Source organism: Physeter macrocephalus, chromosome 8 (genome assembly GCF_002837175.3).
Source record: "Physeter macrocephalus isolate SW-GA chromosome 8, ASM283717v5, whole genome shotgun sequence".
Lineage (NCBI taxonomy): Eukaryota > Metazoa > Chordata > Mammalia > Artiodactyla > Physeteridae > Physeter > Physeter macrocephalus.
This window is the reverse complement of record NC_041221.1, coordinates 80,681,682-80,691,839: the sequence shown is the minus strand read 5'-3', so window position 1 is coordinate 80,691,839 and position 10,158 is coordinate 80,681,682. Positions and strand designations below refer to the sequence as shown.

The 10,158-nt window shown below is 46.8% G+C and overlaps 1 protein-coding gene across 4 annotated transcripts in view; it reads right to left on the bottom strand.

Annotated features, from left to right (window-relative positions):
• Window positions 1-3,662: 3,662 nt before the first annotated feature.
• CMYA5 (cardiomyopathy associated 5) overlaps window positions 3,663-10,158 on the bottom strand; it is a 152,920-nt gene continuing 146,424 nt past the window's right edge. For 3 of the 4 annotated variants that reach the window (XR_003680958.2, XR_003680957.2, XR_008618070.1), the window contains 3 exons: window positions 6,139-6,178; window positions 5,966-6,042; window positions 3,663-4,176 (listed from right to left, as the gene is read on the bottom strand). The gene's annotated coding sequence lies outside the window, so the exon portion shown is untranslated. The remainder of the gene's footprint in view (window positions 4,177-5,965; window positions 6,043-6,138; window positions 6,179-10,158) is intronic. The other variant, XR_008618071.1, reaches the window with a different exon arrangement.

Below are 10,158 nucleotides of genomic sequence, written 5' to 3'. Positions count from 1 at the left end.
CTGGAAGTTCAACATTACACCACTGAAGGAATTTATCTCCCTTGTCTTTGGCCAGGGCTAAGAGACCTCTGGTTCTGGGATCTTTTGAAATTTTATCCTCAGTGTTACCAGTTCCCAGGAGAAGTACTCCCCATATTTCTGCTTGTATTTGTGGAAACCTAACCACATCTTTATAACCTAAAAAGCCACACAATGGGGCTGTGACTCCATATAAGTCGTGGCCATGTGTGGCACTCTGAGTGTGTCTTTTTCCATTTCTTTTTGCCTCTACTTTCCTCTGCCCCTCAGTTTTTTCACCTTTAAAAAAATCTTTGAATTATTATAAAATATAACTAAAATCCTTAATTTTTTCATGTTTATTTGAGACAAATTTTTGACCTTCATTCTTATTTTTTTTAAGATACATTCCTCTCTGAAAGAAAAATAAATGCATTGCTACTTAGGTGGCCTCCCTCCAGTTTGTAAAGGCCGGATGGTGTGGACAAAGCACTGTCCAGGAGTGACTAGAAGGCCCAAGCTTGCCTCCATCATTCACTAGCTACGTTCCCTGAGATGCAAGCCACCAAAACATTCCTCTCTTCTCTCAGCCAGAAAATGTAGGATAACATCTTCACGGTCCATATCCACAGCCCACAACCACGGGTCATTATGAGAATCAAATGAGCCAGTATCTGTGAATAGTCTGAGGGGGAGGAAATGATTCCTTTTCATCAGGTATACTGTGAGCTCGAATCTTTCCGCAAGAGAAATTTTCCATGCTCATTTTGATTTCTTTGGAAACCTTGCATTCAATCGTGTGATCAGAGCCCTTGCTGGTCTATAGGAGGCTCTTCTCTTTCTGGGAAGGCTGATCTGCAGTCTGTCTGCTGTTTTCTGGAAGCTCCATTTCAGAAGGCAGCCCTGGGGAGGCTCCATCTCGACATCTGCAAATCACTTCCACAGGGAAAATGTGACTCACTTGAGTGACTGTGTTAAGTTTTCATGGGTATTGTTCAGGGAGTAGGTGTTGTCTTTGGGCCAAATCACTTGAAACCATCATGACATCAGCCCCATCACTGAAAAACCGACTGTGCCCGCAACAAGAAGCAGAGAAAAAGGTGGAGGCTGGGGAGCAAGGTTACTCTAAGAAAAGTCGCTTTCCCAGCCCTCTGAAGTATTATAGATAAGGCAGTCAACAAACACAATAGAGCACCCCGAGTACAGTAGGAGAGCAGTAAAGCGTGAGCAGCCAGTTCCGGCCCTCTCATAAATAACCCAGTACAAAACTGAAACAGCTAAGGTGACTCAACTCCTGCGAATGAGGAGAGACGCAAACAAACCACAGTTGAAGCTGCACGGGTGATGAGTATACAAAATTCCCACCCCTCACTCCCTTTTTTGGCTACATCTGACGTCACTAATTGGTCATCACGTTGTCTGCAGGTGACTCTCCATGCAACTCCAGAATCCTTCTCCACTCAGTTTCAACAGCTGCTACCAGTCAATCCAGGATGTCAATTGCTATGAAACTGTTGGACGTTCCCAGTGAAAAGGTTTCAATTACCAAATCAATTCATGCATGTCACTAGGTCAGACACTCAGATCCCAGCTTCCTCCTTCTCTGCTTCATCATCAGTGACATCACTGTACCTATCACCATAAAGCAGATGAGAAGAATAGCCCCCTGAGGGGCCTGCAGGGTTTCTGGCCTGCAAACAAACAGGGGACCCAGCCCCGCCCTCCTCTAGTGCAGGCTCTCCTAAGGCAGCTTAGCAGGCTCTGATAATGCAGCTGTCAAAGCTGGTGGGCCAGAGACATGGCCACCTGCCCTCCCACAGAAGATTCATGGGCATCTCTTTCCACTGCAGCCAGACGAAGACTTCTACCCTAGGCTCATACCAAGGCTTCTCCAGTATATAAGCTGGAAGAGAATATGTTGTTAAGGTATAGGTGGAGGGTAAATGTAGGACAAGATGAAACTTAAAAAAAAAATTACTTTTAAAGAAATAGAATAAAAGCCCTAAGTTGTTTGTAAGCCATCACTTAGAATTACCCTTGAATTCAGTGCTGGAGAGATAATAATGACCCCATCAAATGAGAGAAACCCAAGAGGCCTTGATTCATCAGGAGACACAGACCCCTGTATGGAAATGAATGAACTCACCACTGAGCCCTCCAGCCACTCCCACTGGATAGCCAGGCTAAAGGGGAGCTGAAGCATCAGGAGCACCAACGACATGTGTTGTGGGCTCACATGGGGGGCAGCTTGGTCGAACACAAACCCGAGGGAAGAGTACAAGGCTCCTATTCAGACACACCTGTCATCACCTGGTCTCAGCAATCACTGTGGGAAACAAAGATTCCCAGGGCAGTGAGTCACAAAGGCCAGAAAAATCAGAGAGAACAGAAGTTACCCAATTTCAAGACTGACCAAGGAGCAGGCTGTGAGTAGACTCCCACTGAATATCCAAGGTCCTTCCCCTAGAATCTGAATTCTGAAAATAGACCTATTATATTCCCTCAGGGAGCATCTGTTGAGCACCAACCCTTTGTCAGGTTCCAGACGCTGTGAATATGGAAGAAGGATAGGCCCCGCCCACCGGAAGCCAGAGGAGGCCGGACACGCTGAGGGAACGTGCTGTGCGCGTCCTGTTTCATCCCGTGGGTAGAGCTCTGCACACACAGCTGATGCACACAGTCACAGTGGGCAGTGTGTCTGCCAGGCTGGCAGACACATTGCCTACCTTGGGAATCCTAGCGGACACTGTTACCACCTCTAGGACAGAACTTCACCACGCATTCCCTTGTCTGTAAAACCCACAGTGTAAGAGGGCTATTGGCTGCTTGGTTTTTAACCAACATGCAGGCCTTCTCAGAGGGTTGTTAAGAGGATCACCAGGCCCTTGCTTAAATTAGACTTGATGTTACGGCCAACAGACATGAGGTTGCCAGGACCAGCTGGGGGCCAGGCACCTCGAGGAGGCCCAGGGAAGAGAAGGATGCGGGTTTCTGCTGCGCTCAGGGCTGATGGAGCTAATCCCCAGGTATCAGCCCCGCCTGCTCCTTCCACCGCCCTCCAGTGAGTAGCCCCAGGGCCAGCGGCCAGGCAGCTGCCTCCAAGCCCAGCGACGTGGCACAACCAGGCCTGTGGAACTGGACACAATGTCCTGCCCTCTTTTTCTTTACTCCTGATTTTCCATTCTCAGCCACAGGTTGTGGACCAAGAGGACTATTGCGGTGATTTTCTATCACGGCCCACGGAAGAGAGACACGGCAAATGTAGAGTGCAGCTAACCATCTATCTCTTGGTTGGTCTCCAACCTATCCTAAGCATCAACCTCCACAGATCTGGCACTATGTCTATTTGGATCTTAATAACAGATGAATGATTTTTGTCCCCGAACTCACGCCCCACCCTGATCCCCTACAGTGCATTCTGAGAATGGATTGGTTTACGGAAAAAGAAATAGCACCTCTCTGAGTTGTTTCAGAACTCAGAAACATTGTGCAAGGCACTTTGTTTTACAAATCAGAGGGAAACAGACATGGAATAAGTCTCGGAATTAAGATAAAATCACCAAGCCTATAAATGATTTCTTTCCCTCTCCTCTTATCTGTTTATAGAATTTCTCTTCCTTCCCTCCCTGGTTCCTGGCCATGAGCTGGGTGTATAACAGAAAAACTGGACGTGTTTTATGCCTTCTGGGAATTCACATGTAATTGGAGTTTATTACTATCACAAGGCAAAGACTTGGAGTTCAGCTCCTTAACAAGCAGAGTCATAGATGAAGCCCTCCCTCAATCTCCTGCCCATTGCATTCATGTTAATAAAGTATTTAAACACAGTATGCTCAGCAAAGAGGGATTAACTGGGAGGGCTGGAGGGGAGAGAGGAAGGAGTAATCAGAAAGGCTTCACAGAGGAGTTGACCTTCAAGTTGAGATTTGGAGGATGAATAGGAGCGTATTATGCAGTTAAACTCAAACACAAATTCTCAGCAATCCATGATTAGGATAAGTCAAAAACATGAAAAAGGAAGTTTATAAGCAGAGATTTTGCTTTCAGGATAAACACCGGGGTTCTACGTATATTTCACCCAGGCTGGGACACCTCCTTCCACAGACCCTCCGGCGTGCAATTGGTGTTCACGTCCAGGCTGCTGCCCTTTCAGGTGCTGTAAGATCCCATGTTCCCCATCTGTAATGGAGATAAGAAAGTGAACTAACACTCTGTAAAAGCTTTTCTAAATTAAGGGTTAAGACAGAAAGATTTTGGCTCCATTTGTATTTAACTAGAAACTTCCATTATCCAAAATATGCCATTCCCCAGGCCATCTGGCTATTGGAGGTTGCGGCATTTCTCTCTTTGTTTTGCTTTCTTCCTTCTGTTGGCTCCGAGGCCCTTCCTTTCACTCTGGGTTCCTGTGCTCCTGTCTCTGCAGCAGCATCTTCTTCCCTTCTCTTCCTCTCTCCTCTCCGCCCTCTCACTTGTCAGTGCCTGACTCAGCGGAGATGTGTGGGATCGGGTGGGGAGTGAATCAGTGAGTTGAGATGCGGAAGGAGATTCACTGTGCATTTACTCTTCACTTGCTAAGGTACACCTAGTGCCTCCCCAGCTGACCACTCTCGGCGAAGCTGTCTTTGTGGGCGAGGCCATAATCCCAGACCCCAGACCAAGTATAAAAAAGCAAAGCTCATGGGATGGATGGTCAGAGAGATTTATGCTTCCGAGGGAGGAGACTGGAACCCTGACAAGACACAGCTGGCTGAGGGAGTGAGCTGGAAGACTCCACCCTGGGGTGAGGCAGAAGAGGAGCGTGGGGCGGGGGGGGGGGGGGTCTTTAAATAGCAGGTGGCTTCACTGTTTCTATAAGTGAAAACAGTAGGTTTTTACTGAACACTGATTACGAAAATGGTCTTTTATTAGATAGCTGCCTCAACCCAAAGGACAGCCCTGGAGATGCTGGCTGGGGAACCTTCCCTGCAGTTCATAAACATGGTTGACTGCAGCTCACCATGGCACCAGGAGTGTTTGTTATTTCTTTCTGCTCAAGGACTCTGCACAGGCCAGGAATGAGGGACCCGTGAGGGTATAAGGGCAGTAATAGTCCAGGGCTTTGCTTCAAGCGCCTGCCAGATGTAATTATCCTTGCCATTTGTGTATTTATCTGAGAGTCATTCATCCTTCTTTTGAGGAGATTGAAAAAGAGACCCACATGTTCTGCCTTGGGGCCTAGGGGAGGGCAGGGAGGAGGGTGCTAGGAAGAGCAAAGCTTGTAAAGACACCACTAAGTCTTCTCTCCACAAGGCAGAGCTGAATTGTAATTGGTCTCTCCTCTTTAATTAACCGAAAAAGCCCTTCTGAAATGGCAGAGTTGGCAAGAGACTGAGGAGCACTGAGTAAATTACCTCTGAGTAAATCACCTGCCTTCTAGCCTCCTTGCTTTGAGGAAGCTGACCCCAATGTCTCATGACAGGTTGGGGAAGCGCACTCCACTTGCCAACTCCCGGGAAAAACACGGCGGCCCAAGTGGTCGAGAAACCACAGTCAGGGATGAGTCCAGACCTCACCACCAAGTGCCCAGGCTAAGCCAGGGGGTCCGCTGGTATTTCCCAAGGAGTGAATAATAACAGCTGACATTTATTGAGCACATACTATGCGCCAGGCACAGTGCTAGATGTTTTATATCCATGAACTCATTTCATTCTAACAACTCCATGAAGAAGTTCTATGTTCAGATGAAGCTGCCAAGAAGAGAGGAAAGAACCTGCTCACAGAGACACAGCTGGTTAGTGGCAGAGCCAGGATGCACACCCAGGTTGGTCAGAAGCCTAACACTCTTAACTACCCCCCTACACTGCCTCTCTTCACGCTGCATTGGGAAGGAGCTCAGAATATGCCACCCCCAAACAGGCCACTCTGGCACATTGACTATTTTGAAGTAAAGGCACTTGAAAAATAACAAGTACAAGAAAAACATTCTGACCGTCCTTCTTTTTCTTAGAAGCTGGAGATGAAATTCCCGCGTGAAAGATGTCTTCACCATAGAAAACAAATTTACGGCTACCAAAGGGGAAAGAAGGTGAAGGATAAATTAGGAGCTTGGGATTAACAGATACACACTACTACATGCAAAATAGATAACCAACAAGCACCTACTGGTATAGCACAGGAACTCTGCTCAATAGTTTGTGATAACCTATAAGGGAAAAGAATGTGAAAATGAATAGATATGCATAACTGAATCTCTTTGCTGTACATCTGAAACGAACATGACATTGTAAATCAACTACACTTTACTAAAATAAAAAAATAAATAATAAAAAAAGAAAGATGTCTTCCCTATACCAGAAGGAAAGTAACATTCATATCACCAAGGATAAGTTGAGATCGAGAGAACTCTATGCGAACAGACCTTGTTCAAAGAATTCCTATCTTCCTTTTGACTCCCCACGTAGTTTAGTCACTTTACAATTGCCTCTCTTTGCTCAACCTAATATAAAAGCAAGTAGGCTGCACCATTTCTTCGGTCTTCATTTCCTTATGAGGGCTCCCATGTCACATAAAACTCGTATTAAATAAATTGTATGTTGTTCTCCCGTTGATCTGCCTTCTGTCTGTTTAATTCATAGGCCCAGACAAAAAGAACCCTCAGAGGGTAAAGGTCAAAATTTGCCTACCCCACAGCTGTTCCCTTTCAAATTCACCCTGTTCTCCCACCCTCATTTTATCTACTCATCTGTCTTCCCAGACTTTCCTATGGACAGGTGGCATTGCAGTGGGGACTCTGTAAATGTCAGGTTTCCTTGGGCAGGTTTGCTTAGTGTAGGACTTTCTGCCAAGATATATCAGGGATATTACCACTTTGGGTAATGCAAGCAGAAGTTGTGTGCGATCCATGTGTTAGGTGATGAAAAGAAATGCTGAAAGGCTACCTGGTCGGACCTCCCTCTTTAGAATCCTGAGAGGACAAGGAAGCCATAAGTGGAGTCAAGACCCCGTCTAATCTAAGCCCTTCCAAGAGAGAGCATTGTCCATAGGCACATGATTCAAGAATATCCTACAGAATGAAGGCCTCTCTCAAATGTACATGTTGTAAAGCCATTTCAGCCAAGTGAGGAAGGCTGATTTCTCAACATGGAAAGATAGTTTTGACAGCAGTCCTGGAAAAAACACTGGGTCTTGGACACTCAATCAAATAAATTAACTTGGAGGCTCAGCTGGGTTCCCCAAGCAAAGAGTGTGCAGCTTTGAAAACCCTTCTGCTCCGCCTCAGGGGGACGGTAAGCAAACAGACACCCAAACGTTCCAGGAGCAGGCCTCGCAGGCATCTTGTGGTGTGTCCAGTCCCCAGGGGGAGCAGAACGCAGCTCATCTACTTCCCAGATGGCGTGTTTTGACAGGGGCTGGCTGTTTCCCAAGCCCTTTCCTGATTGCCTGACTTTGGCTTAGGGACAAGGGTGGAGGCTGCTGCTCTGAGAAATACATTTGCTCTTCAGTTGCAAAACATCTCCGAGTGATTGATGAACCAGCCCCAGGGAAGAAGAAATAAGTCACCAGCACCTGAAATACAGCTGCCGCTAGAAGAAAATATTTCATCCTTTCAGGAAGCCCCCAATCCACATGGACATTAATTACAACAGAAATGAAAGAGGGTCAGATTCTGTTGCAGTTGTAGGGGCGATGGGCAGGCAAACAGAGGAGCCATGGTCCTCGTGAGAAGATGAGAAATGTAATCACTATACACCGTGACCTTTGTTTTCCCCTTTGGCTAAATGTCCCTAGTATCGGATCCAGCCCACCGCGGGGGGCTATAACTTTCTCACCAGATGCTGTCAGCCAGCCCTAGGAAATCAGGCAGCAGCCCTCCAGTCTGCATGTGGAAAGGTGGCAGACCCTACTGGCCAAGGGCACACTGCTGGCTTGGGGCAGAGCTGAGTTCAGAGCTCTTCCCTCAGGGAAACTACCAGCCTTGTTCAGGACAGATCACCAAACTTGGTGTCCTCATTTTGTGACCTTGTGACAGCAAAGTCACCTGTCTGGGCCTTTGATTCTTCTTGTATAAAAGGTAGGGATCAGGGGCTTCCCTGGTGGCGCAGTGGTTGAGAGTCCACCTGCTGATGCAGGGGACACAGGTTCGTGCCCCGGTCCGGGAAGATCCCACATGCCGCAGAGCGGCTGGGCCCGTGAGCCATGACCTCTGAGCCTGCGCGTCCAGAGCCTGTGCTCCGCAACGGGAGAGGCCACAGCAGTGAGAGGCCCGCGTACCGAAAAAAAAAAAAAAAAAAAAAAAGGTAGGGATCAGACTAGAGATGTATTTTCACACCTTTATGGGCAGTGGAACCCATTTTATAGACTAAATACTATAAGACACTCAATAACACATAAAACAAATGCAAACGGAGCTTCTTCAAGATTGGTGTCATGTGATGGTGAGGAGTTTTATCATTCACTTTTCAGCTCTGTCACTTACTAGTTGTGTGACCTTGAGCAAGTTGCTTGTCTGCCAAGCCTTAGTCTTCTCGTCCATAACATAGGAATTATAATAATACCTACTTCATAGAGTGATTATAAGGATTGTTGAGCTGATGCATGGACAGCACTTCCCATAGAAGGGTTGGCTAAGCATTTGTGACTACTATTCACCATTATCAGATTGTAGTGGGTGGCGAGGTCTAGAGTTTCATCCATTCAATCCTTCCCCTTCATTTGACTGCATCCTTCTGTAGCTCCAAAGAAGTGTTGAGAGACCTCGGGGCTCTGTGGGGCTCAGCCCCAAAACCAGTGGATGGAGAGATGACTGTTTCCCTGACTTTCTGAGATCAGTGTCTCCAGAGGTGCTTACCAGATACCTAGGGGACCAGACTTCAGGAGGTATGTGCAAGTCCCAGGGCTGTGTGATTAACCTGCACACAAGGTGCTTCTTGTGTTCAAGTTCTCTGGGGGAACACCGGAAGAGGATCCCAAGAGTCCCTTCAGCTCTAGTATGCCCGGATTCCACTTCGTTCTTTGCCTCTACCAGGCTGGTTGGGAATGGCCTGAGCCCAGCTCTGGGGCACCTGCTAGAAGAGATGGGGCTCACCCTCTCACTGACCTCCAGGACTCTGCCCTCTCACTCTAAACCCATGGCCCTTGCCCGTCCTCTCAGCCTCAGCTGACTTTCCTGGCCCTCACATGTGCCTGCCCAGAACCAAGGTCTCTGCTTGACCTCCCCTTGGCCTGCCCTGTTCCGTTACTGCCAGCATCCTGGTGGGACAATTTCACGGGTGGAATCAGACTGAGTTACATAAGAAATTACAAGAGATGCTATTTTCTGCCTAATCTGTTTCCTCTCCATGGGTCAATTTGGTCGCACTTTTATTTTGAAATAAAAGAACTTAGAAACAAATGAGCAAACACCTTATTATTGAAAACCATCTGCAGAAAATCCCACGGAGCAGCTCCAAGGTCAAAGCTTATCTGTTCTGCCTCATACACAAAACAGCCAGGAGGCAGGCAGGATGGGAAATCATAGTATCGTAAGAAGTCTGGGTAAAAGCAAGTATCTTCTTTTCAATTGAATATAAAAGTAAGAGTTCTCTCTGCAACCCAAATCTTGAAGCTAAGCGCTTCACAGAAACAACAATGATCCTATTGAGTTGGCTGGGTGGGGGGGGGGTGGGTCAGGGAAAAATCCACAGCAGCCCTAAGACTCACGCTTGGCTCTTTCCTTCTCCTTGATATCAGATTTTCATTTCTTAAAAAAGTGCCATCTGTTCTTTCTGTCAGTTTCACATTGAAGAAAAATAATTTCAATTCTTGAAATTGTGTATCTTCTGACTTTCTTTCCCCCAGGCTGGTTCCCTTTTTCGGCATAGATGAAGGTAAGGGAGGGCATCAGAATTGAGTTTCTATTAATACTGTTTGTGACTAACTCCCACCAGAAAGGACGAGCCCTGTAAAGCCAGGCTAGTGAGCAGTGTTCCGAGTAGACACCCAGTAGGGTTGGCTTGGCTTTGCCTGATGATGGAAACATTCTGTATCTGCATTGGTCTGTAGAGTGGTCACTAGCCACATCTGGCTCATGAGCTCTTGAAATGTGCCTAGTGCAACTGAGGAACTGAATTTTTAAATTTATTTCATTTAAATTAATTTAAATCTGAAGTTAAATATTTAGATATGTGACACAGTTTAGGGGAT